At 40.6% G+C, this 24,562-nt stretch overlaps 1 protein-coding gene across 7 annotated transcripts in view; it reads left to right on the top strand.

Moving 5' to 3' along the window:
* SMPX (small muscle protein X-linked) overlaps nucleotides 1-20,939 on the top strand; it is a 40,734-nt gene extending 19,795 nt beyond the window's left edge. For 5 of the 7 annotated variants that reach the window (XM_065658381.1, XM_065658386.1, XM_065658385.1 and 2 more), the window contains exon 5: nucleotides 19,848-20,939. The gene's annotated coding sequence lies outside the window, so the exon portion shown is untranslated. Of the gene's footprint in view, nucleotides 1-9,122; nucleotides 9,316-10,777; nucleotides 16,112-19,847 lie in introns of those variants that run through there. The other 2 variants (XM_065658384.1, XM_065658383.1) reach the window with 2 other exon arrangements.
* The last annotated feature ends 3,623 nt before the right edge of the window (nucleotides 20,940-24,562 follow it).

Here is a 24,562-nt window from a genome sequence, read left to right as displayed (position 1 = left end):
TCGTATAACAGTAGAGCTCACCGTATGTAGTAAAACGTCTTATATAGGTAGAGCTCACCATTACAGTGATCCCAACATCTGTTGCCCAATTGGCAACACTACTGTGGAAATGTTATTCTGCAGATGTTACTGGGTTTTGCTGTCTGTATCTGCTGCCATTTCCTTAATTCCCCCCTCCTAATTCCCCTTTGACTTGCAGCAGCAGTCTCAAATACAATGTATTTCCATGCACTAAGAGAACAAAGTACACAGTCATAAATAAGCATTTCCTATGGGAATGTGTATTGGTTTTACTCTCAGCATTGGTCACAGTTTATTCTTCACATTTGATTTGCTGCAGATTGTCACTAGTTGAAAGGAAACCCAGGTGAACTAACCTTTAATTGAACTTGGGAACAAATATAAGGTCTGGTTTTCTCTCCTTCCATTTAGTGATTATATTAGTATGGCTGTATTTGTTTCTGACCACCAATGACTGAGCTCCATGTATATATATGGATTCAATAAAAGCAGAATAAACCCCTCAGACTTAGTCTTCAGAACTTACTCCCTCGCTTTGGAAAAGTTGCCATAATATTTCTTTTAATTTAATAACTCATTTTTTCAACTGATAAAAAAAAAAATCAAGTCCTTCAGCTTTTAGCTCTCCTGAGTCTTTGTTCCTATTTGTTGCCTTGGAGCAAACCTCATCTTAAAATTGCTGTTACTCCTGCATGGCCTTGCAGAGCCTTTCACAGTACAGAAATGTAATCTTGGAGCAAACAATAGCTGCGGCCGTGAATGCACTTAGGGAAGAAGAGGGCGATGGCCGTACTTGCCCTGCGTCCTAGCAAATGAACCATGGGTGAAGCAGGCTAACCGGCCCGTGTCCCCTGCCGTGTTAGTGAATTTTAATGGCAGTGGTAGCAGCAACACTGGTGTGCACAAGGAGAGAGCAGGAATGACTAAATTGCTTTGACTGAGGAAACATCAAAGAACAAAAAAAACTTGCCCCAAAGCCAAACTGCTGCTGCTCTGAGGGAAGGACATGATGGCAATAACTAGGTGGTGTTATTTCAAGGCTTTGAAAGGTGCAGCCTTTATATAGAAGACGAAACCAACACAAAGTGTGTACTGAAATGGAAGAAAATACGAATCTGAAGACTTCAAACCAAATATTTGAGCTGAAGTAGGCAGAATGCAAGGAAAAGCAAACCTCCAGTTGTTTCTGCGTTTGCAAATCATGCTGTTCTTGAGTGCAGTATTCTTCTCAAGGACTGTCAAAGATCAAGACAGAGTATGTCCTCTGCTGTACACATAATTTCAAGATCTCAGATATTTTAATTTGAATTTCTCAGTTTCCTTGGTTTTTTAATGAAAATAGTTGAACTAATCTGTCTCTTCAGGGTCTGAATGGAAGCTTTTATTTTGAAAGAAAAAGTAATCTTTCTCCCTTTTAATGCTCAAGACAAGAAGAACTCTCTCTGTGAAGACAAGAGACATATTTTCAGTTTTCAGTCCACTCTGCTGAAAGTAAATTCAGACAGACACATCTCATATATACCTTTTTTTAAAAAAAAAAATTAAGCCCTTTATTCAAAAAGTACCAAATTATGCAATGAGGTAGTATTGCATTCCTTTCCTCTTTATGTGCTTTTATTATTTTTCTTCTCAAGTAAGGCATGTCTTAGAATAGATTTGCTACTAGATGTTCGAACAATTACTTCTGGGGCAAATCATTTCTGCTTTTTTAAGGAGGAGCTAAGTGTTGTTTATCAAGTTACTTCAGTTTAACACATCAGTAGACAGCACCTGAATCTCTGTTAAGCATGTGAATGCTTCAAAGTCTTTGACAAGCCAGTAGAAACCTCATTGAAATTGTGCATGTTCTGCTTCACACGTAGAAAATAAGAGATTGAACCTAGCCAAACACCATAACTCAGCTGGCAAGCAGTAGCTTGCTGGGTCACAGGGCAACTTGGTCACATGTCCAAGTGTGAAGTTTTTTGTAGTTTGGTTAAGAATTAAAGAAATCTGTTACCCTAAGGCTGGATGAGAAGCAGAGAAATTAGCTCCAGCTCCTTAAATGACTTATTGTAATAGACACCGTGGTGGTGACTAGAGACTGGCTCCCAGAGAAGCCTGCGCTGACCTGAGACTAAAGGCTTCATTTTTGAGCTGAAGATTAACCATCCTTCAGCAAGGCAAAATCCTTGAGACCCCACCTGCAGTGCAAGTTTTGGCATCTAACTCTTTCCATCAAGGCAAGCCTCTGTTATGAAAATCACATGCAATGGCATTAGAATGCCTTGAGCCAATGGAGTATTCCTTGATGTTCCTCACCAGTGGCTGTGATTTTATTAACAGCACAGGGATCAGATACCTTTTGGGCGGAATGATGCAGGCAACTGTTTCTGGTAGCCATGGGGAATGGCAGAACACAATGCACTGCTATGTACTCGTTTGCCTCAGAGAGGCACTACAAGCTCTGTGTCTCCCAAAGTCTCTCTTGACCGTGGAGGTGATCCTCTTGTATGAGTTTCCAGTGGATATAACTGCCTGGACTCTACCTTCTGTTAAATGTCTCCTGGCTGGCTAGCTTCACCATTAAAGAGGGGAGCTGAAGTGCCCCAGATCCTGGGGGTAGACAGACAGGAGCAGAGAATAGGTGGCCCAGAGCCTATGCCACCAACTTCTGCCTTGATTGCTGCGACCCAAGGGCTGGATGAAGGCTGGCATTGTCTTCCCTTGCCAGGGTGCAGTAGCATTGCTCAGGGACAAATCCTGGTCCCTCCCAAGAGGAAACTGACTGTAAGGAGACATACAAGGTTATAAAGAGAAGAGAGGGAGGTTGACACCCTTGTCTCACCCATCTCACCTTATCACACGGGTCCATTCAGAAACCTTCTGCCCTGTAGAAACCTGGTCTTCTGCCACCTCAAGAAGATGGCACTGCATATGCTGTTAAGAAAACTTGATCTACTTCTGCAAACAGCATTGTAAAGCTTATGTGGAGAGCTGTTAAGATACAGATAATAGAAAACGTTGAAAACAATCAGGTTGTCTTCTGCAATGTCCTACCTAGAGCCAGAAGCCATTTCCCCTTGCATTAGATTTACAGTGCGAACCATCTCCTCCAGATTTATACCTGAGCACTTTTTTTAAAAACAAGAAGAACAATTTGAAAACATGCAAGAGAAGGAACGTGCTGGTGGCCCCTCCCTTCTGCCTTGGCTCAGTGATTATCACACATACCCAGCCAGGATGCATGAATAAAGAACATCAATTCTTTTTCTCCTCAGAAGGATTAAACCCCACATTTCTTGCCTCCCCCGGAGGCTGCAGGCTACCTTGGCGGGGGGACCCTTTCTTGACTTTGAGCTAAAGCTAGGCTGCTGTGCAGAAATGAATTTAAATTAATCTGTGGACGAGTGAGCCTGACGGCAGCTTAGCAATGTGGAGCTCAGCTGGCAGCAGGGAAACCTGCTTCCATGTGCCTTAGCCTGTGGACTGCTGTGTACCTTGTCTATAGGCTAAATTGTGTAGCAACAGTTTCCTCAAGCTGTGCTTTAAAAGAAACCAAGGTAGCTGCTGCTGTGTTTTTGTGCAAACCTGATGCAATTAGGTAGGTGCTGAGGAGAAAGGTCTCTGTGGAAACCCACCAACTTTCTGGGCGCTGCTCATGTTTCTCAGGTACTCAGCTGAGCAAGTTGTAAAAACTAAGGTATTTGTAGATGGGCATGAGCACAGTTTAAGTGTACAGTGTAGTTGGACCGTGGTTTTGAGGGTCACAGTTTTGGAGTTAAGCACCTAAGTCCCATTTGCACTTAAGGCATCTAAATTGCTAGGACTGTCTTCCCCCAATACAAAGGAGTGCAATCCTATTGCCACTCAGTTGAAACTATGCTCCTGAATCGCTTAAGTGCTTCTCAAAATCCCTCCTCAAATCTGAATATGCAAATTGTATATTGTTCATTGTTAAGAGTGAATGGGCCTCTGTGTCTTTCTGCAGTCAGACCCAGGACTTGCACTGATAGAACTGCAGGAGTACTCCAAAAGAAACTGCTACCTATATGTTCTGAGAAAAGCCTTTCTGCAGAGATGAGCCAAATCAATGTTTTCCACTGTAAATTATGATGGTGCAAGTTCAAAACCAAAAACCACTTTGTCTTGGATGTCTTTTTTTTTTTTCTTTTTCAACAGCAGGTGATTCCTCTCACCTTCTCCTTCTGTTTCTCTGTGGAAAACATACTTTTTGTTGTTGTTATTTTGTTTTCTCTGTTTAGCCAAAACCCATTTTTTTTAGTGAAACAGGGTGTCACGGTAAAATTTAGTTCTCCCATGTGTTTTCTCAATCCTAATACCTCATTTCTAAATGCTTGCCTGTCACAGATTGCAAAATCAAGTGTACAGTCTCGTACAGACAAGATACTGTAACGCTTTCATTTATGTTTTGAGTAAATCTGTTTATTCCATGGAAAAAAGATGGACTTACATTTGAAGCTCTAATAAATGACAAAACCCTATCAACACAACATAGATATATATATATATACACACAGTAGTTATTGATGTGAAAGAACTTCATGTGTACTGCAGCTGTATTTATCAAATATTAAATGACCAGACAATAAGCTTTCCAACGAAGAGACAATTACCGTGCTACCTGCAGTGGCTTTTAAGAAGCAAGATAATGTGAGGAATTAAGCATATCTTGCATGGACCAGATGTCAGAATACGCAGTTTTCTAATACAATCAGTTATATGTCAAGTTAAATTAGCAGCCTGAGTATGATGTCTCACCTTCATACTTATCCATTTCTGAAGGGATCCTCTGGGTCATGTACAAGACGGCTGTCAAATTTCCTGAGCTGATTAAGACCTCTTGCTTTTCCATAGCAAGGAGGCCAGGAAATCCAGGACAGGAGTGTTAAACATTCAGAAGAGGCTGCAGAGACTGTGAACTAGGGAAAGACCAGTTTTGACAGTTAGCAACTGCTTTCTTACAACCCTTCCTTTTCCTCCCATTTGCTGTATTTTTTCAGTGTATTTAGCTTCCTATGAAGTGCTACGCATTTCAGAAGAAGTATTTGCAAAGTGCACAGAGAGCTCTCAGTCTCAATTTGAATATTTTGAAAATAAAACCATAGCTGACTTCCATCTCTTTTGTACCTGTATTCGCAGGAGTGTGACCACTGTCTCCGACCCTCTCTTTTTATTGCACATGCGAGAATTATATTGAAAGAAAACAGGTGGATGAATAGTACCACAGTTAATCACGGTTCAATCATGCGTGATATTATCTGTAGGCATATCAGAAGTACACTCTATTTATATGGAACAACACTCACTCATACATTAAGAATGCTGTTAGGAAGAAGCCATATGACCAGGAGAAAGTAGCATTTTTAGAAACTGTAACTAGCAGAGAGTCAAATGTAAGCTATTTGCAGTACAGCCTGGGTAAGGTGGCAGAAGAGACAGAATTCATGATGAATAAATTGGATACCTCTGCCCAAACAGCTATTTCTATTTTCTTGCTTGGAGAGGAGCCCCTTCTCAGTGTGTCCAAGATCACAGAGCTTTCTGCTAATGCATTAGAAGCAAAGAAATCAATCTGAGAGAACTTACTGCTTCAGGAGCAGCAGCACTTGGCTGGCCCCAAACCCACCACTCCCACACCTCTCATCCTTGTTCCTGCAATACAGCCGCACTAAAGCAGTGAGGAGAAATAACCTCCCCTGCCCTTGCACCTCAGCAGGGACCACTAAACATCCCTCTAGCTGGCTGGGATCTCTGGGGACATCTTCTCTTTCAGCTGAAGGGCAGCATGGAGCAGTGAGGTTTGCCTCGCAGAGTTTCAAACTGTCCAAATGCCAGAGAAATCTCTGAAAAACCCTGACATTACAGCAAAGCTGCATCCCTTTGCTGAGACTTTCAGACGAACCCGAGATCCTGGCAAAGCCCTCGCTAAGGTTTAGCTCTAGGCGGCTTCTGGAGAGAAGCGGGACGATTGTCTTTGTAACTTTAATCGCTGTTTAGTTTTGAAGCCCTGAGCGCAGCCGGCGGCAGCGGAGGAGCCTTTGCAGGACGGTCCCTCCTCCTCCGGTTGCCGAGGCGGGAGATGCCGGCGCTACGGGCGGCGCTGGCTCGGGGGGGGCGGCGAGGTAGCCTCGGCACGGCCCCGGCCCCCCACGGCCCCAGGTCCGGCCCTGATGCCGCCACTGCCGCGGCCCCCGCCCCGCCACGGCGCCGGGCACGGCCCCGGGCAGGGCGAGGCGGGAGGAGGGAGGATTTCTTGGGTTTTAAGTGCCAAGGAGCCTTTTGTCTTCACTGGCGAAGGCATCATCTCCCTCTGTCCGAAAGGGATTTGTGTAAATTAACCCGCTGGATTTTTTTCCCTTTCACCCTGGTGGCAGAAGCAGGTTCTCCGTGCTGCTGCCCTTTTGGGTTTCCCTGGCTGCCACCGAAATGAGCCTTTTTACTTCCCCCGACCTCGTCTCAATAGTGACGTAAAGGAACAGTCTGTCCTGTGGCTCCTTCAGCCACGTGAAGTGCTAAAATGCAAAAGTCTCATTTCTGACTGTTATTTCTCTTCTTGTGCTCACTGGGTTTGTCATTAATAAAGGCTCCCCCCCCTTTTTTTTTTTTCCAAACCATTAATTTTCAAACGAAATTGTGGTTTTACCGACTCAACTTATATCATGATTCTGGTAGAGAACATTGCTCAAAGGGCTAAGGCTGAATCTAGTTGCTTTACACTCTAGGTTGCTGGCAGAAGTTGAGGGGGTTGATCTTTTTTTAAAAAAATATTTTTAGGAAAGAAGTGGAAATAATTATTACAGAGAGAAAAAAAACCACAATCAAACCGTACACGTAAATACTGCATCGTGACGGTAACTCTTCAGGGCAACTAGAGGGCAGACTTCTAAAATACTTCAAACTCTCTGAAGCTGTAAATAGGTACCACACCGGCTTTCCAGAAAAACGTTAAGTGCCCGGCCTCGAGGGGCTTTCAAGCTTAACCAGTTAAATGCTTTGCCTTCAAAACACTGGCCTGAGATGGCTCAGGAAGCTTATAGCATAAAAATAGTATTTAATTGCTGTGCATCGGCAGGTGAGCAGCTCCTATTTTAAGTCTGCTAATTATTGTACCAAATATAACCGAGTTGCTATTTCCTTACGCCTCCCTTTGTCTCAAAGTTGTTGTGTCATGAATTGTGTCTTATTGTGTACTAGAAATCACTTTGGGCTGAACAGGGGTTTTTTAATTATTATTATTACATGTGTGAATATTGCTTAGCATCTGCATAGGGCTTGGCTTCTGACCCATTCATCATGGCATGTTTACAAAGATCCTTGCAGTGGCAGAGAAAAATGGAGAGAAGTGAACCCTCATGCTCAAATCATCAAGAATGAAATTAAGTTAACGAAAAAATTATTTGGATTTTTTTTTTTTAACTTCTCATGATCTGGTCTTTGAGTCCGTGGGAGATAGGGCATATAGTATGGTTTTTAGGGTGTGGAATTGTCAAAATGAATCTTGAAGGGCAGCATTAAAGTGTTTGACATCACACACCAGAATGGAAGTGGAGATCGATGCAGCAGGAAACTGAGATAAGGCAGAAGCTGTGGAACCATTCTGGACACGCCAATTTTATGTTATACTGCAGAGCTGTGCCCTTCCCTCATCTGGACCACAAAGGTGCAGGAATATCTGGGGTTAAACCATACGATTTAGAGTTTAAAAACACAGACTGTTTATCCCCTGAGTAGAGAAACCGGCTGCTTCCAGCAACTTCTGGATGGCAGAAGTTTTGAGCAGGAATTAGGGATTTCAAGTCTGGCAGAGTTGAAGTTCTTGGCCCTTGGAAGCCCCCATCAAAGGGCTGCACCAGCCTGTTGGCAGCCTGCAGGGAGCCAGCACGGGGGCTGATAAGAAACTGCCCAGATCAGTCATGCTCAATGTTCCATGTTGCAACAGAAGAATTGCTGAAAGCAAGATGGTTCCATAAAAAGTTACACTTTCAAAGCATAAACCTTTCCCAGTGGAGAAATGTTCCATCAGAAAATGTTGGACCAGTTTGACTCTTGGCATATTCTAAGGTACCAAAGCTCATTGCATTTTAAATAAACTTCAGCAGCCTCAGCGCATGCCAGCTCTCAAACAACAAATCAAACAAACTCGGCTTTTTCTCCCATAATTATCCAACCTAATAATTCTCCTGTCATTTTCCTCTTTTGCTTCACTGAAGGAAGAAAGGTTGTGTTCACAGTACACCAAGATGGTTTGCTTCTAGTTTCATTGCCCTGGAATGTGAAATTCGTAAATAGTCATGATATAAATATATATAGCTCTAATCCCAAATTATGTATGTAAAAATGACACCAAAATTCAATTACCTTCAGGACACAGATGATTGGACTTTGTTTTATAAAACTCTTTGTGACACAGTCCTTTCTAAAACCAGCATGAAATGCACATTTTCTTCAGGGACAAATGAAAGACAAATTCTGCCTCGCCAAGGTTTGAACACATGGCTTTTGAAAGCCTAAGAAATTAACACCTAATGCTTAGACCTTTCCTCTCAAACGTTAAAGTTGCATGAGAAGTGGAGAGTATCTGCCATGAAAAATGAATGGCAGAGCCAGCATCCTGGAGGATATGTGAATTCTGAAGACTAATGAAATAAAAGTGCTGAGACAATATTAAAATCTGGTAGGAACTGAAAAATCAGACAGTATGGAAGCTGATGGTGAGTATTTATGTATTTGCCGGTACAGGTGAATTAACACACTGTACAGTCTACCTTATATTGTGCTACCTGAAAACTGCAATTTATAACAATTTTCCCCTGGCCATTTCATATCTGCAAAATTCTGTGTGGCTACAAAACGAACACAGTAGCATTGAGTTATCTTTTGTACATACCAGTACGTGTCTGAAGTAACCTACCTCACTTTAAGTATGGGGGAAAGAAAATTTGGTACCTATATCTTAACTTTTGAATATGAATAACCACTATTAGGCTATGTGTTCAGTCTTGAGTGATTAACTGATGCATATGTGAGTAATTTATCAACTTAATATTGCTTTAGTATTGCTTTTTATCATTCAATTCCTCAACTTTTTTTTTGAAAAGGAAAAAGCCATCAACTCCACAAATGTCAGGAGGCAACAAAGACCAATGGCACATTAGAAATGCCATTAGTGAGGGCATGCACTTGTGGACTCCACGGGAATCAGCAACAAGCCAGATATTTCACTTTCTGCAGCCTTTGCCCCTGTAACTACCATCTCCAGCAAAATAAAAGTTCAGATTCTCTTGCTTACAATTTTTGATTTAAAAATGCAAATAATTTTTTAACTCTTCTCAGTATGCAAAATCCATGCAGATACCAAGCAGTGTTGCTTACCACTGAGCATGCATCTCTGGAGAAAATGCCAGCTTCTCAGGACTATTGAGTGGCAGCCAGCATGACAGTGACAAAAGACATGAGCATTCAAGTGTGACATCAGAGAACCTTTCCAGCAGCAGCATTTTGCTGTGTGATATGTTGCATTCAGATTGGTGAGAAAGTTTTGTACATAATTTACAGTAGAGCTTTTAATATTTGATTGGAGAGCTAGCACCAAATGAAGTGCCAGTGTAAAAGAACTCCGAGGCAAGTGCCTTCATCCAGAATGTCTTTCATGTAGTAAAACAATTAGTTGAAAATCGTTGCTCATCATTTAATTATGTAGCACAGTTATGCATTTTAGAGTTCATATGGCATGAAACAGCATGATCTTGAGAGTGATAGCCCACTCCAAAAATCTTTTATTGTACTGTTTGAGGGACTAAAATAAGACTGCTGAAAGGATTCAACTGGAAGACACTACCCTGCAATAAAAATGTCAGTAAAAATAAGGTCACCTTTCTCCAAATTTCAGTCTTGCAAAATCAGCTATTTTTTACGAAAAAGAAAACTAGGTTGCCTGAATTTTCACAGAAAAGCACAGAATATCTGGGGATTTTCACTTTCCTGAGAAAGAATCAAAATTTTTAAACAAAATCAGGCACCTTTTGCATGAAGCTTTGTTTTGTAAGATTTCCAGCTTCCTGTCCATCCTGAATAACAAATAACATTTCTAAGTACTTCCAACACGTGTTGTTCAGCGTTTTCAAATCCTTGATGCTACGGCTGTGGTGCAGACACAGGCCACTAAGATTGTTATAGTCCAGGCTATTGACCGAGGATTTACAAGGCCATGAGATGCCACCACGCATCCTCTTTTGCTGCTTGGCACAGGCTCTGGTGGTGGCTGGCCCATGCAGCTGCCTGTAGGTTGCTGTGAGCCGAGTGCCTGGCCAAGCCTGGCCAGGCCGGTGGGGTGAAGCTTCCAGAAGAGTGAATGGGACCGCCATGAGAGCAGGCAGCAAGGTTTTGAGAAGTGCCAAATGCCTTTGGTCCCCATGCTTGTGCTGTGGGACATGAAAGGGTTTGGCTTTTCGGAGCCATAGTGCTTGTGATGTGTTAGCTTATGAACCAGCCAGAAGGTTGTGGCCCCTACACTCATAAGTCCCTTTTGAAACAGTCCAGGAATTCTGGGTTTTTTTAACCTTATAATAATTTGACTATGTTTAATCCAGGTTACACAGCACAATGCCAGTCATTGTGTTCTTGCTTCTTGTACTTTTGCCGCAGACACCTACGAGGCATTTGCCCCCAGTTATCCCTGTGGTGGGCTACCAAGCACTGACTGCATGGAGTCCCTGTAGCAAGAGCACTGACCATTGTATACTTTTTCTCCTAGCTGGAAACTTCACTTTCAGAGAAACACCCTGGTTGAGAAACTCCAGTCATGCAATTAACTCTCAGCAAGTACATTTCATATTGCATCAATGAGTCCCCCTTACAGAGCCTTCATCACTTTCAGTACAACAAAGACATCCTATTGCTTCAAATGTCACAGCGTCTTTAGACTTTATCTTTTAGTAGTGCATTTTTATTGCTGATTTTTTAATGTGCTGAAGATCTTATGAATCTTTATTTTACTTCTAATAGTGCTTAGCCTGGCCCCTTCTGTACATTTCTTTGTCCTGTAGACATCACAATTACCAGTCTGAGGCTGTTTTTCATAGGGGGACCTAGCAACATCTTTTCATTTTTGTGGTGCACCATCACCCAGGTGCATTTCTACTGTATGTTTTTCACCCTGTGCCTGCAAGCTGCTAAATGGTTTTGGTTATCATTGAAGAAATCAATAGGATTTGTAGCACCTCAAAGGAGATAGTAAGCACTTTGCAGGGGTGGCTCTCAGGCCTCGGCTTCCTCACTGATGAATTTGCTATAATTCCTGAAGTTTCACTGTCTCTGTTAGCCTTTGTCTTGAGAACCTGACTAGCTATTATAGGGAATAAAAATGAAATAAAATTAAACTATCCCAGAAATCCCTTTCTAATCTCGGCGTCATAAATTTTTTACTGCTTAAGCTCTTAAGGCCATGTGGCTTCATTAACAGACTATTTGGGCATATGTGCTAATGTGATCAGGATACCTTAATAAAGGAACCAAGCCCTTGAGTGATGCCTGCATTGAGAATCCAAATCGTTTTTAAAGCAGAGGTGCTATAGGTGAATGAGAATAGCTTAACATGAACTCAGAGAAAAATTTTCCCCCATATTGATTTATAATTACAACAAATAATTATTCTAGAGACACACCTGAATGAATGAACCTAGCAAGCTTTAGTAATGTAGCACAGAGGAAAAATATTTGGGTGGGCTTTTTAAAATTTTTTTCAACTTCAGAAGGCAGTAAGTTCAAAGGTAGTAGGTACCACAGCATAGTTCTTATTAACAGAGGTAGAAGGAAGGACTGCAGCACCTCATAAATAAATTTAATCACAGCATTTGATATATACTACTTGATCTTTACTTCCCATTAAGAATCACAAATGACCTCATACGCTCCAAAAATTGAAGACAGACCTGCAAAACCATCTTAGAGGGATGACACTTTAGGTTATGCGAAGTTGGAGGGAAAACATTAATAAAAAGCAGAAAGTCAAAATTAAAACCTGAATTTAATGTGAGGTAAACATATGTTACAGCCACCATCTTTTAAGACATGTAAACTGTGGAGAGAAAATGTTAAGAGTAGCTCCAGAAAAAGTCACAGCAGGAATACTGATAACGGAAAGTATATCAGAGTTTGTATAGGTTTTTTTGTAAAACCATTTTGAAGTGTTATAAATAAACAGTCCTTAAAAATTCAGTCTTTTTATGAACTACTCAGATATGATAAACCTCGAGATATGCTTTCCTGACTTTGAAACTGTTGATTTTTATCATATAAACAGCATATTTATACCAGGGTCTGTAGTGAATCCATAAGATGAAAATGTGCTCATTAAGGGGTTACTTCATCTAAATGATGACAACTAGCAGCCCATAACATATTGTTTTAGGCAGCTTTCTGATCTCAGCCAAGAGATGCTGACATAAAGACAGTTTAATAGGTAAAGCAAAACCCACGTGCGCAAGCAAAGCAAAATGGGATTCATTCACCACTTCCCATGGGCAGGCAGGTGTCCAGCCATCTCCGGGAAAGCCGGGTTCCATCACACATAAGGGTTACTTGGGAAGACAAATGCCATCACTCTGGAAATCCTCTCCTTCTTTTTCTTCCCCCAGCTTTATGCTGACCATGATGTCATATGGTATGGAACAGCCCTTTGGTCATTTGGGGTCAGCTGTCCCAGCTGTGTCTCCTCCCGACATCTAGTGCACCACCAGCCTACTCACTGGTAGGGAGGTATGAGGAACACAAAAGGCCTTGACTTTGTGTAAGAACTGCTCAGCAGTAATGAAAACACCCCTGTATTATCAACACTTTCTGGCACAAATCCAGATCACAGCCCCATACTAGCTGCTATGAAGAAAAGTAACTACACCAACCAAAACCAGCACACTGATGAATGTAAAGAAGCCAAGGTGCTGCTTCAGCAGGCTTCAGCTAGGAATCTATGTGCAAACCTCACCATAAATTATATGTGTTCATGTGTTCTCTTGTTCATGCTTATTAACTCTCCGGGAACCACTTGCAAGAATCAACTGCTGTGCCCAAGTAGTTGCAATCTCCAAATAACTAAGGGAACAACCTAGAATCCAGGCACAGTTTAATATTTCTGCACTGAGCCAAAAATCCTTCAAAGAGCTTCAGCCACATACTGATATCTAATGTCGATTTTGACCACTTCAACTATTATGGCAGCCATCAGGTCAGTGCAATGCCATTCTTAATTATGTCAGCTAAGTACACAATTTATACCTTTCAAAAATGCCACAGATTTCTTCCTTATTTGGCAGGACATAAATCTCCTGCCTTAACATATCGATCCAAAAGACTTTCAATCAATAGCTGTCACTTCAGAGCCACTGGGCTAAACTGTTTCTCTTCTTCAAGTTCTTTTGCTGACAAAGCTTTTTGTCAGTGTAGGTAACAAGGAATTTTGACAACAGTATAATGCAAGGATTGCTTTCACTTGACTGTTTTTTTGTCTTAAATGAAAAGTTCTATTGTTGTTGACTAGACACGCTGTTACGCCGTGCTCTATTGCAGCTCCCTTGTGCGCGTACTACCAAACCACAAACAGCGGAAAGGGTCAAAACTGTCCTAAGTTTCTCATGTCATACTGTCTGAGGACAGATGTAAATTAAATTGAGGAACAACATCTATATGAGAAAGTGAGCATATGGCTTTCAATAATTTCTTCATGGTGAAAATAATCAAAGTTCATTATCAAAAAGATAATTTCTTTATTTCAGTGGAAAAGACCTCATTTTTGTCTAGTATGCTTTGTGGACAAACCTAAAGAATAAAAAATTTTGAACTTTTTTGTTTTGAAACTCTATGAGTATGTGTATGCGCAACCTGAATCTCAATTTTTAGCTGCTTCCTCACATGTTCCAACTGATTGCAGGTAAAGTGCAAGAAAAAATAGGAAAAATTATTTAATCAGTAATTCACAAATTCGCAGAATGGTTGAGATTGGAGGGGACGTCTGGAGGTCATCTGGACCAACTCCCCTGCTAAAGTAGGGCCACCTAGAGCTGGCAGCCCAGGACCATGCGCAGAAACTATGAATGAGTGCAAATATATTCTAAAAGGTATTTGAGAGATACTCAGATATACAAGAGTTGCTATTGTTATTCTGTTATTTTTTAATTAAAAGAAGACTTTTTCATTTAGTCAACCAGCTACCACTGGGAGGGATTCAAAGGATGAATTTCTCTTTGCAACATAAAACATCTCTGATGGCTCTACATGGAATTAATAAGTTAACCTGGAGCACATTTGACTTCCTACTGCTTCTTCCGCCATCTGTGTGGACAGTGATTCCAGACACGATGTAAACATTAAAGCGGTTGCACAGGAGAAGATGATCTTAACAAGTGCTGACCACCAAAGCAAAGTGAGGACAGACAAAATAAAGCAGATCCCTTGGCACTTCAGGTTACCATCTCAGGAAGGACAAGGCTTTTACCAGATGTGTAGGAGAATTATGGAGTTAAAGGAGATAGTCCATCTCTATTTCACATTCTCAATTCACTACAACAATCAATATAGATATGTCTCTGGATCTACCTTTTTCACAGCTTTTTCCTCCTGAAGATCAGTGTGTTTGTAAGTCTAGGCTAATTCTGCTCCAGACTAACGAAAGTTCATGAACTCTGTCCCCTTCTTACCTTACTGAAACCGATACCCTTCTCATTCCCAGGGTGCTATTTGCTAGGAATGTCCAGACGTCATTTAAAAGTTGTGGGAACAAAACGCTTTCCTGGGTCTCCTAACTCCACAGGAAGTCATTACCTTCATTTCCCACTTGCACTTTTGAGGAGGCATTTTTTGACCCTTTTTATCAATTTTTTCCAGTCAGTGCAAAATTTGATTCAAGTGCCATATGTGTTGTTCATGTGCAATGCCGACTGTATGTAATGAATGCTTTCAACTGATTATAATCTTTAGAGTTTTCACAATTTAAATCATGCTTCACAGCTTGGTTAAAGAGTATTGTAAAGAAAAGACCCAGTTCTTCAACTGTAACCCCCCATCTGCTCCCAAATAGAGGGCTTCTTGCTGCCTTTTCTTTTATATTGCACGTATGACTGTGATAGTGGTGAGTAAGAGATCTATAAATGGGTTCTGGTGAGGAGTAAACATCATGTGGTCGTTCACTTTGGAAGCTTGTTGAGTGGGAGGCATTTGCTGAACCTTGGTGCACTTGCTATAATCACTGATTTTCTATGAAGTGCTAATGGGATGTGCTTGTTTTCTCCTTTGTAAAGTTACTTATAAAATAAGCTGCCTTAACAGAATCTCAGGGTTAAATATATAAGGCTGGAAACTGTTCAAATGAAGACAAATTTTATTTAGCCTTCAGGTGATTCATGGACGGTCTTTCATTACATAATATTAGCACTGAATGTGGTCATTTTATTGCATATATGGAGATACAGCCAAAATCTGGATTAATTTAATGTTTCATCTTCTTTCAGCTAACATGTTGTATAAGGCCAGAAAATACTGACAGTTGGAATTACTGGTGATTTTTTTAGGGTAAACCTTTTATCTGCTTGCTGTTAACCAGTTTGGGCATATTGTCAGGGAAAAAAGAAAGGGAGATGCAACATTAGTAACTGTCATTTTGAAGAAGAAAAAAAAAGTGAGATTTTGCAATTCATTAATATGTTTAGATTTATTTTTGAAGTTGCATCTATGTTGAATAGCACATAAATCATTTATTACATAAAAATAGCCATTGCTTTTTGCTGTGGCTAGAAAACTCAGGGACTTAGTCTTTTTTGTCCCAGAAGCTAACACTAGCATCACACCGACTGCAATCACAGCCCTGCAGATTCTCAGACAGGGAACGGAGAAAGTCTCGAGGGCTGAAAAAAACTCTAATTCCATTATTTAAAAAAGCTACTAGGCATGTGCTTAAGTCCATCCTTAATCAGGACAACATTTAAGTATTTGCTATCAAGTACCTCATTTTCTGTTTTCTTTAAAATGGCAGTGTTGTTCAGTAGAATAAGGTTGAGTGGAGTGGCAAGAGAGGCTCTGGTAGATAAGCTGCAGCAGCTGGAAGAATAACCAGGGAACATAGCTGTGAGGATTATTAATGTACCACAAGCAACCTATTTTTGAGTTTACAGACTCCCATTGATCTCTGGAGGAGTTTGAGCTCTAAAAATAACGTGCCTTTGGGATCTGGGAGAGAGAGAATTTGAGCCAGCCAGAGGGAGGTCTGAGTGGATTGGAACATCATGGGGAGATAATAGAGAGTCTGCTGACTGCAGACGGAGTTCAGGTAGCAATTATAAGCAACCAGAGAGCAGAGAGTACACCTGAGAGAAGGCTAATATTATTAGCAGGTGTTTAAACAGCACTGCTTACAAGTAGTGTGCTTTAGACAAAATTTGAGAACAGTGGGCTTTATTTTCCTAAGCATCTGAGCACTGAGGCGAGGTTTGTCATCATGGCAATTTGGTTGTTCCTGTATTTGGATGGCAAGTGTCAGGGTTCTTGGGCGCTACAGTATGTTTTTTGCTCCTCCTGCTAATTAGCTGGTCTTGTAGGTGCATGGCCTCCTAGAAGACTGCGTTACTTTTGACTAGAGCTGCTATGTCTCAGTTATGACTGGGAGAACTGGAGACAGTAGATCTTTTGATGGATCTGCTGCCTACTAAGACTCCTGTGCCATAGGAGGGGGAAGAAGTGAGATGCTTGCTCATCTGAATGAGATTTGATGCCAGCTGGGACATTTCAGATCTGAGGCATAGAGGTATTAAGTGATATTAATTATGTTTTTAGCGGGACCTGGGTACCAAAGGTTTGGGATCTATAGGGAAATGAGAAGGGAGTATTTGAAGAAAAGGAGCACGTGGCTAAAAGTAATCCCAGCAGCCAGATTACTTTTATTATTAGCAAGACAGTGACACTGTCTATAAGACCTTGCTGGTTTAGTTTGTAAACTCTCTGACAGTTCCACAGCAAAGCAGGAGCAAGCAGGGACCTTGTACCTCACTCACAAATCCACCCTGGCCCTCACTGAGTGGAGGACAGCTTCCCTTGGGACAAACAAAGGCTCTTCCCAGACTCACAGACTGGCTGAAGCTTGAAAGCACCTCTGGAGACTGTCCAGTCCAACCCCCTGTTCAGGACAGGGTCATTGCTCAGAGCTGTGTCCTGTTTGGTTTTGAATATCTCCAAGGATGGAGACTCCACAACCTCTCTGGGCAATCTGCTCCACTGTTTGACTGCCCTGACAGCAAAATAGGTTTTGTTTCCTGCTTACATGAAATTCCTTATGCTTCAGTTTCTGCCAGTTGTCTCCTGTCCTGTCACTGGGCACCACTGAGGATATCCTGGCTCCATCTTCTTTGCACCCTGATCACCAAGATCCCTGAGGGCTTGATGTACACAGCACAGGAGGGCTGGTATTTGGAGCTCAGGAAATGAGGAAAGGCTAAACTATAATACTTGGAGAAGATAAGCATGGAGCTCCCATGCAGGGTGGATTTCGTCTCCAGGATGATACCTGCAGGAAACACAGCCTTACCATCTAAGATGCTGAATCTGCTAGAAAGCTACAAAAAATATAATGTAATCCTAAAAAATAGAATGTTAAATTACAGATGTCCTTCATGCCATAAACCAGCCCAGGGTGTGTTTGAAGGCAGAACCTGACATTGGCCTCTTTCAGCAGAAGAATCTGAAAACCATTGTGACATTGAGGACCACATGCTCAGATGTGCCTGCTGCGCACTGCATGCTCTCTCTCCTGATCCCAGACTTGAGCACCCGAGTTTAATCACAGCCAGAATTGTTTTATCCACCCACCACTAGAAAACAGTCACCTTGTGACATTCAGGAACAGGCACAGAACAGTTTGAAAAAGAAAGGAGAATACTCGATGGAAACACACAGAGAGCGTGTGTAGGCAGGTGTTAATTATACAGGACAGGATTACACGTGCCATACCCTGGGGAGCCATCAAATACAGCCTTAAAGTTGGATTTTGTCTTTGAGATCAGAAAGATAATTACCTTATTGGAAGGAAAATTCAAATGAAACAAAATAGTACATTGCCTCACTGAATCAGGCTATGAGACAATTAGGTTGGTTGATTGCTAATGGCCATAGAGGGTTAGTAGCACTATGTGTAGATTTATGACCTCTTTCCTGTGGACAATGACACCCCCTCACTTATTTTCAGGTCAAGTTAATTAACATTCAACTTCTTTATTCAAAACTCGCTAGCACTTTCAAGCAGTCAGTGTAAGCTAGGCAGGGTTTTTCTGCATAGCACCTCTTTTCCCCAGGGAAGTGTTTCTTCTCAAAGCTAAGCAATTCCAGTCTTTTGAATGTCCTTCCAATATTTGTTCAAATGTATGCAGCCTACACATGTTCAGGAGCATAGCAAAGACTGATTTTATGTAACACATTGTGAAGTATAGAAAGTTGTCTTTTTTTCTCTGTCCTGTGTTTTTTTTTTTCTGCTTTCATATGTTAAAGGTTCATGAGATCAATAAAATTTACCAAAAACAGAGATATTGCTCCACCCCAAACGCTTACATCTTAGCTGTTTAAATCTATATGCTGAGAAAGTTAGTGTCTTGAGCTTTTGAAAGTTAATTGCAAAACCTGTTTTCTTCAGTATTGAGCTGTCTGGAACTGCTGGTATGAACAGCAACTGCCAATACTTGTTAACTTCAAAGACAAAAGGAATAGACCCTATGCTGGGCTTCAAATTAGTTGTGACTGTGCAGGAAAGAGTCATTCTAGACAGGTCAATGGAAATTGCTCATAATTCCCCAGACAGCAGCTAAACACCTCCCCACCTCACTTTACATAAGTAAATAAATTAACTCCCATGGGATTTATACAAACAGCACAGAAAATACCACCCTACCATATCTAGAATACTGTCTTCAGTGCTGGTCAGTCATGAAAATTAAAGCAGAAGCAGGGGAGGAGGGAAGTTGTCACAAAAATAGTTACAGGAACAGATACAATACCAAAAGAAGAGAGGCTGAAAATCCCTGGGACTGTTCAGTTTGGACAGGAGACAAAGAAGGACACTCACTGCCAGTAAGGACTCTAGTAGGCAAACAGAGGAAGCAAGAGAAGAGGATAACCAAAGCAGCTGAAAAAAATATCGAAAATTAATACATATACACATATATGTATATATCAGTAAATAGTATTTACTGGTAAAATTAAATGTTATTTTGATTTTTATCCAATTGTTGTGTCCCTACTACCTGTGGTGTGGCGTGATATATATGTCTATATCAGTAAATAGTATTTCCTGGTAAAATTAAATATTATTTTGATTTTTATCCAGTTGATGTGTCCCTACTACCTGTGGCGTGGCCACATTGCTGTGGCACAGTGCAGGATTTGCCACCTGTGCTTGCAGAAGCTGCGCCGGGGCTTCCCCAAGCATGAGTCCCAGGATCTGGGCAGGGCTGGACCCTGCTGGCCAAGGGAAGGGGCAGCCCAGGAGCCCCCCCACACCCCACCTGCAAAACTCAAGGCTTTATGGGCCTGAGCTCTTAACAGAGTCATCAAGTTTCATCAGACAGAGATTTGGAGTGTGGGCGGAAAAAGCTAGTGGATCAGAAAGATTTGTTTCACACCCACTCTGTATTCCCTGAGCTTGGGTATAAACAAGTACACTGAGTGAAAGCAAAATTGCTGGTGCAGGGAATATACTCCCCCTCACAACTTACAAGTACTTTTCTGCATGCCCTCAAAATACCTGTGAGTGCACTGACACATGATTAATTTCTGGTCTTGTATTTGTCGCACAGGTCTGACAAGACAAACCGAATGTATTCCAATGAATGAAGATATTTTGAAATATTTTATATATTTGTATGAAGACTATGAACTTCCTAGCTCTGCAATACCCCATAGGAAGCATCTTCTTTGTACATTTATATCAACACTTTCTTGTTGTGCATTTTGTTTATCACAGGGAAGTACTGCCGAAATTAAATGGAACACAGCAACTAGCAATGAATGTGTATGTATTGGGGAATAATTTTGACCTGAGAATGGGGAATAGTGTAATTTGAAATTTGAGAAAAAGTAGAATAAATACTTTTTAAAAAATATTATTTGTAATAAATTTCGTTTCTTTCCTTTTGAAAAAAAAATCAATATGGACAAAAGAGTTTTAAAATGATTTGACAAAATGCAGAATAAATGAGGAATGTAACATCTAGTTTGCCGTTGTGTATTCCAGGTTATAGAAGAGGAATTGTGTATCATGTATAATAAAGGAAATTAAGATATTAAAAGGGGTGGTCTTTCTGATGACTTTAGGTAAATTCTTTTGTTGTAGAGCCCAAGTATTAATTTTTCTTGAGAATCTAAAATGCACTGGTGTTCTGATATTTATGCATCACGTTTACTTTGTACAATGAAAATACAAGATGTGAGCTAGCTGACAGCAAACCTGCAACCTTTATTCAAATAAAAAGATCAACCAGCCTTGATGGAACATGCTCCTGTATATAGGCTGGAGGATCACTGTGTTCAGAAGCCCAAATAAAAAGTGGACATTGAAATGCTGATGCTCAGCAAAAATCATGTACGATCACATCAACTTTTACATATGATGATTAATCCCTGACACTTGTTTTGTATGGACTGTACATAAATAAAAACTGTTCAATGCATATTCTATTTTTGGAAATGAGATCTTATTGTCAGAGGAATTTAATACACTGTGTCTCCTTGGTCTCTATTGTGTTATTTACTGTGAAGAGATAAGAGGAGCTGTTTTGTAATAATATTCTTCTACTGTTGATTGAAAACTATTCTACATGCTCTGCAACTCTCAGCCTGCCTCTTGTTTATTCAATTAAAATAAACATAATTATTCTGGTTAGAAAACAGATTTCAAGACGAATATTGCTAACAATGACATCCGTTTAATTCTTTTTTGCTACATCAAACAGTACAAAAGCTAACTGGCAATATTTTTGTATTTTAGGTTATTACATAAATTTGCATGGCTTTGTGCAGGAAATTAGAAAAGAGTTCTACTTGCTGTAGCTCAATTAAAAGGACATCATTGTATTTTTTACTTCAATGTGCAATACCGACATTGCTTACTATCCTGTTTCATCCTTATATGCTCATGGCTGATTTCCCTTAATGCATTCCTTGGAGGCGAACATCCCCAAAAGACAGGTTGAAATGAAAGTGTCAAGAGGCAGAATGCGTCAGGAGCACCTTTCATTTACATACCAATAACATTAACATGTCTATTCAATCAAAAATGAACAATTTCCCCCCACACTGCATTATCAGTCGCTGATATTGAACTGGATTGCTCCTGCCAGCATGGAAGTGATAAAAAGAGGAGAAAACACAATCTCTCGAGCCAAAAGCATGTTGAAGGTGAGATGAGTCAGGGCCTCAGCTTTCATTATTCTTTATTCAATTTAAAAATACTAATTTCGGAGAACTGCAGAAAGGTAAGGCCCCATTCTTCCGCCTCCTTTCACAGTTACGAAACTTCATATTGGAAATTCTAGGGGATGGGGAGACCTGGGACCACATCCCAGTCATCACATCTGGATGTGTAAGTGGAAGAAAAAACTTCATCCCTGACACAGTAGTGTGCTGCTTTTGCCAGATTTCAACTCCTTGTTACAAAGTGGAGGGGCACCACCAGTGGCCATCAAAACATCTTAATGGTGGTAAGGGGCTAGGCAGAGGCAAACAATATATTTTCTCAGCTTCATTTTTTATTTTAAAGGAAATTTCAAAATATATTCTGAACTGTCTGGAGGCTGATAGCTATGGAGCGTGAGGATCAGCAAGGACCCCGAGTTAGGTCTTAGCACTACAAGGAAGCTTTACTAAAGCATAAAATTAGCAACGAAACAGTAGTTGCATCTCAGCTAGCAAACTGTTAACAACTGGTCTGAACCATCATGTGCTAGTGATGTTGCTTTCTAAGTCTCATTAAAGGGTCTGACTATAGGGCATAAACAGACCAGTGAAAGATGCCCCAAGCAGCTCTGCAGTCTGTTACTTCTGGCATGGAAAATGTTGCCTGCAAATGTTAGATTTTGGCACAAATGTAGGGAGAGATTGAGGTCTTACGATGAAGGATGAGCACAGAAATACATAACAGATCATGCTAAAACCATGCTGACTTTGTTGGTATGAGCCCAACTCACTAACAGCTATGATGTATTAACACCTCACTAATGAGATTATACATGATCACCACTCAGCAGTGAAGCTAGAGGAATGGTTGCAGCAAAATAAATAGTTATCACAACTGAACCACGAGAGATAAACCCCTCTCCACCCCACAACCCCTAACCTGCTGAATGAGGAACACATGAAGTAAAGCAAAATACCTGAATTTCAATGTCATCCCTATGCTCTGGTCTCCACATAGGGCTGGTGTGTGTGACCATAAATCAAAAGGACAGTATCATGCTGGTGTCACTAAGCTCCGTGCATGTAAAGTGGAGGAAGAGTTTACTTTCTCAACTCCCTACCTAGCTCTCTGCACTGTAATTTTTTGTTGTCCCAATGCTGAAATAGAGACTTCTTCAATCTAACTGAGCATGTTTTTCTGAGAAACTGCGCAACAATGTGGTGGATTCTTGTTCTGTTAGAAAAACAGAAATAGTTATTATGCTGTGCCCATGGCAAAGGGTTTAGTCTAATCAGACACCAAGATGCCAGCACATTTGGTGAGAGACTTTTAATCATCGACTACTGAACAAAAACACACTCTAATGATTTCTCTGATCATCTGCACAGAAAAATACAAACATGTTTAACTTAGAGATAATGATAAAGGTAGAAATAAAATAATAATTACTGTTACCAGAAAGCTTTTGCTGAGTTTGAGTGTATTTCAATTTATGACTCTGCTTTAATCACTTCAAATTAAAGGATTATAGTGCTTCTGCATTTCTAAGACAAATAATGTTGCTTGCCTTAAAACACTGGAGACTTGACTTTATGTATAACTTGAATTATAGAACTAAACTGGCAGTTTTGCATTTTCCCTGATGGTGTAGGTTATTATTCTTAGTAGTAAAAGCAAGGCCCCACTGTACTACTTCTTACTTATTGTACTACCAAAACATCTGTAGTTACATGCAACTATGTTTATGGATGTGAATTCCCAAAATCAAAGTCTTGAGCTGCAGTTCATTGAGTTCAGTGGCATCTTACCAAGACCGTGCTCAGGGCAATCACAAGGGTGATAAAGATGGCAATTTTATTTATCTCTTGTTCCATGCTGTCTGTAAATTACTTACGGGAAGACGTAATAAAAATCCATCACTTTGGCCATTTTTTGTTATAAAAAATTGATGTTGAGAGAAGAGAATCAGAGAAGGCTGTCCAAGGAAAGTAGCTGTATTTTTCTTGGCAATAGCTTCAGGGTCAAAATGTTGAAATAATTTTCTTTTGCCCTTGTGACAAAGTCCTGGTTTCCCTAATGTGTGCACATTTAATTTGAATTAGTTTTTGCTTTATAAGTGAGGCAGATTAAGTAATGTGCTTGGCAAAAAAACCCAAACTTGTATTTGGTATACAAGCTGCTTAGTACTACTGGTGCGTGAATAATTACAAAGGAAACTCCCCCTAATACCAGTTTTTCAGCCCTCAAAAAGTACTGCAGCTTTGCTCCTTACTTTATGCCCCCAGACGAAACAATTCTCTAGAGACAAAAAACTAAGGGTTGGATATAAGATCAGTCAAACTTGGTAAAACTCAATTTTCCTGAGTCTTTGGAAGCGGTCTAAAGACATTTACAAAATAAACACCTCTGTTCATATGTTATATTCTTTTCCCACTACATTATTTTGCACTAACTATGAAGCGGATGTTTTCAAAGCTAATCTACAGAAAACTGGTGACTAATTGCATGTGCAATAGCAAAGTGACAATGTTCTGGCCCTGATACCAATTGTGGGTTTCTTATGCACCAGTGGCTGATAAATCTTGTCTGCTAACTAATTACATTTTATTTTGTCTGGATGTTGTACTGTGAAAAGTGATCTAATCCTTTGCTGTATTTTTAGTGAAAGTGGAATTCTGTTTGTCTTTCTTACAGATGCTATGTTCTTAGTAAATGGTTTTTTACAGGTTCTGCAGTAGTTTCTATTGAGAGCATTCTTCATCTAATACAGTGGTTCTTCATCTTCATCTAATGCTTACGACTTTCATAGCTGATAATTTGCAGGGTCAGAATGGGTCTTAACAGATCTTTCTTCTAGCAGGAGACTGATAATGCAAACCCTGACCTGAGCAAAAATGCAGAAGTCAGCATGTAGCTGAACTGAACTTTGTAATGACACAGCACCCAGTATTTTCTGTCCTTAGCAAGTAGGTGTTGACCATATGGTCCCCCTGTACTTGGCACTGGTGAGGCTGCACCTCAAGTCCTGTGTTCAGTTTTGGGCCCCTCACTACAGGAAAGACACTGAGGTGCTGGGGAAAGTTCAGAAAAGGGCAGCAAAGCTGGTGAGGGGCCTGG

Source organism: Caloenas nicobarica, chromosome 1 (genome assembly GCF_036013445.1).
Source record: "Caloenas nicobarica isolate bCalNic1 chromosome 1, bCalNic1.hap1, whole genome shotgun sequence".
NCBI lineage: Eukaryota > Metazoa > Chordata > Aves > Columbiformes > Columbidae > Caloenas > Caloenas nicobarica.
This window is presented reverse-complemented; position numbering and strand designations above follow the sequence as displayed.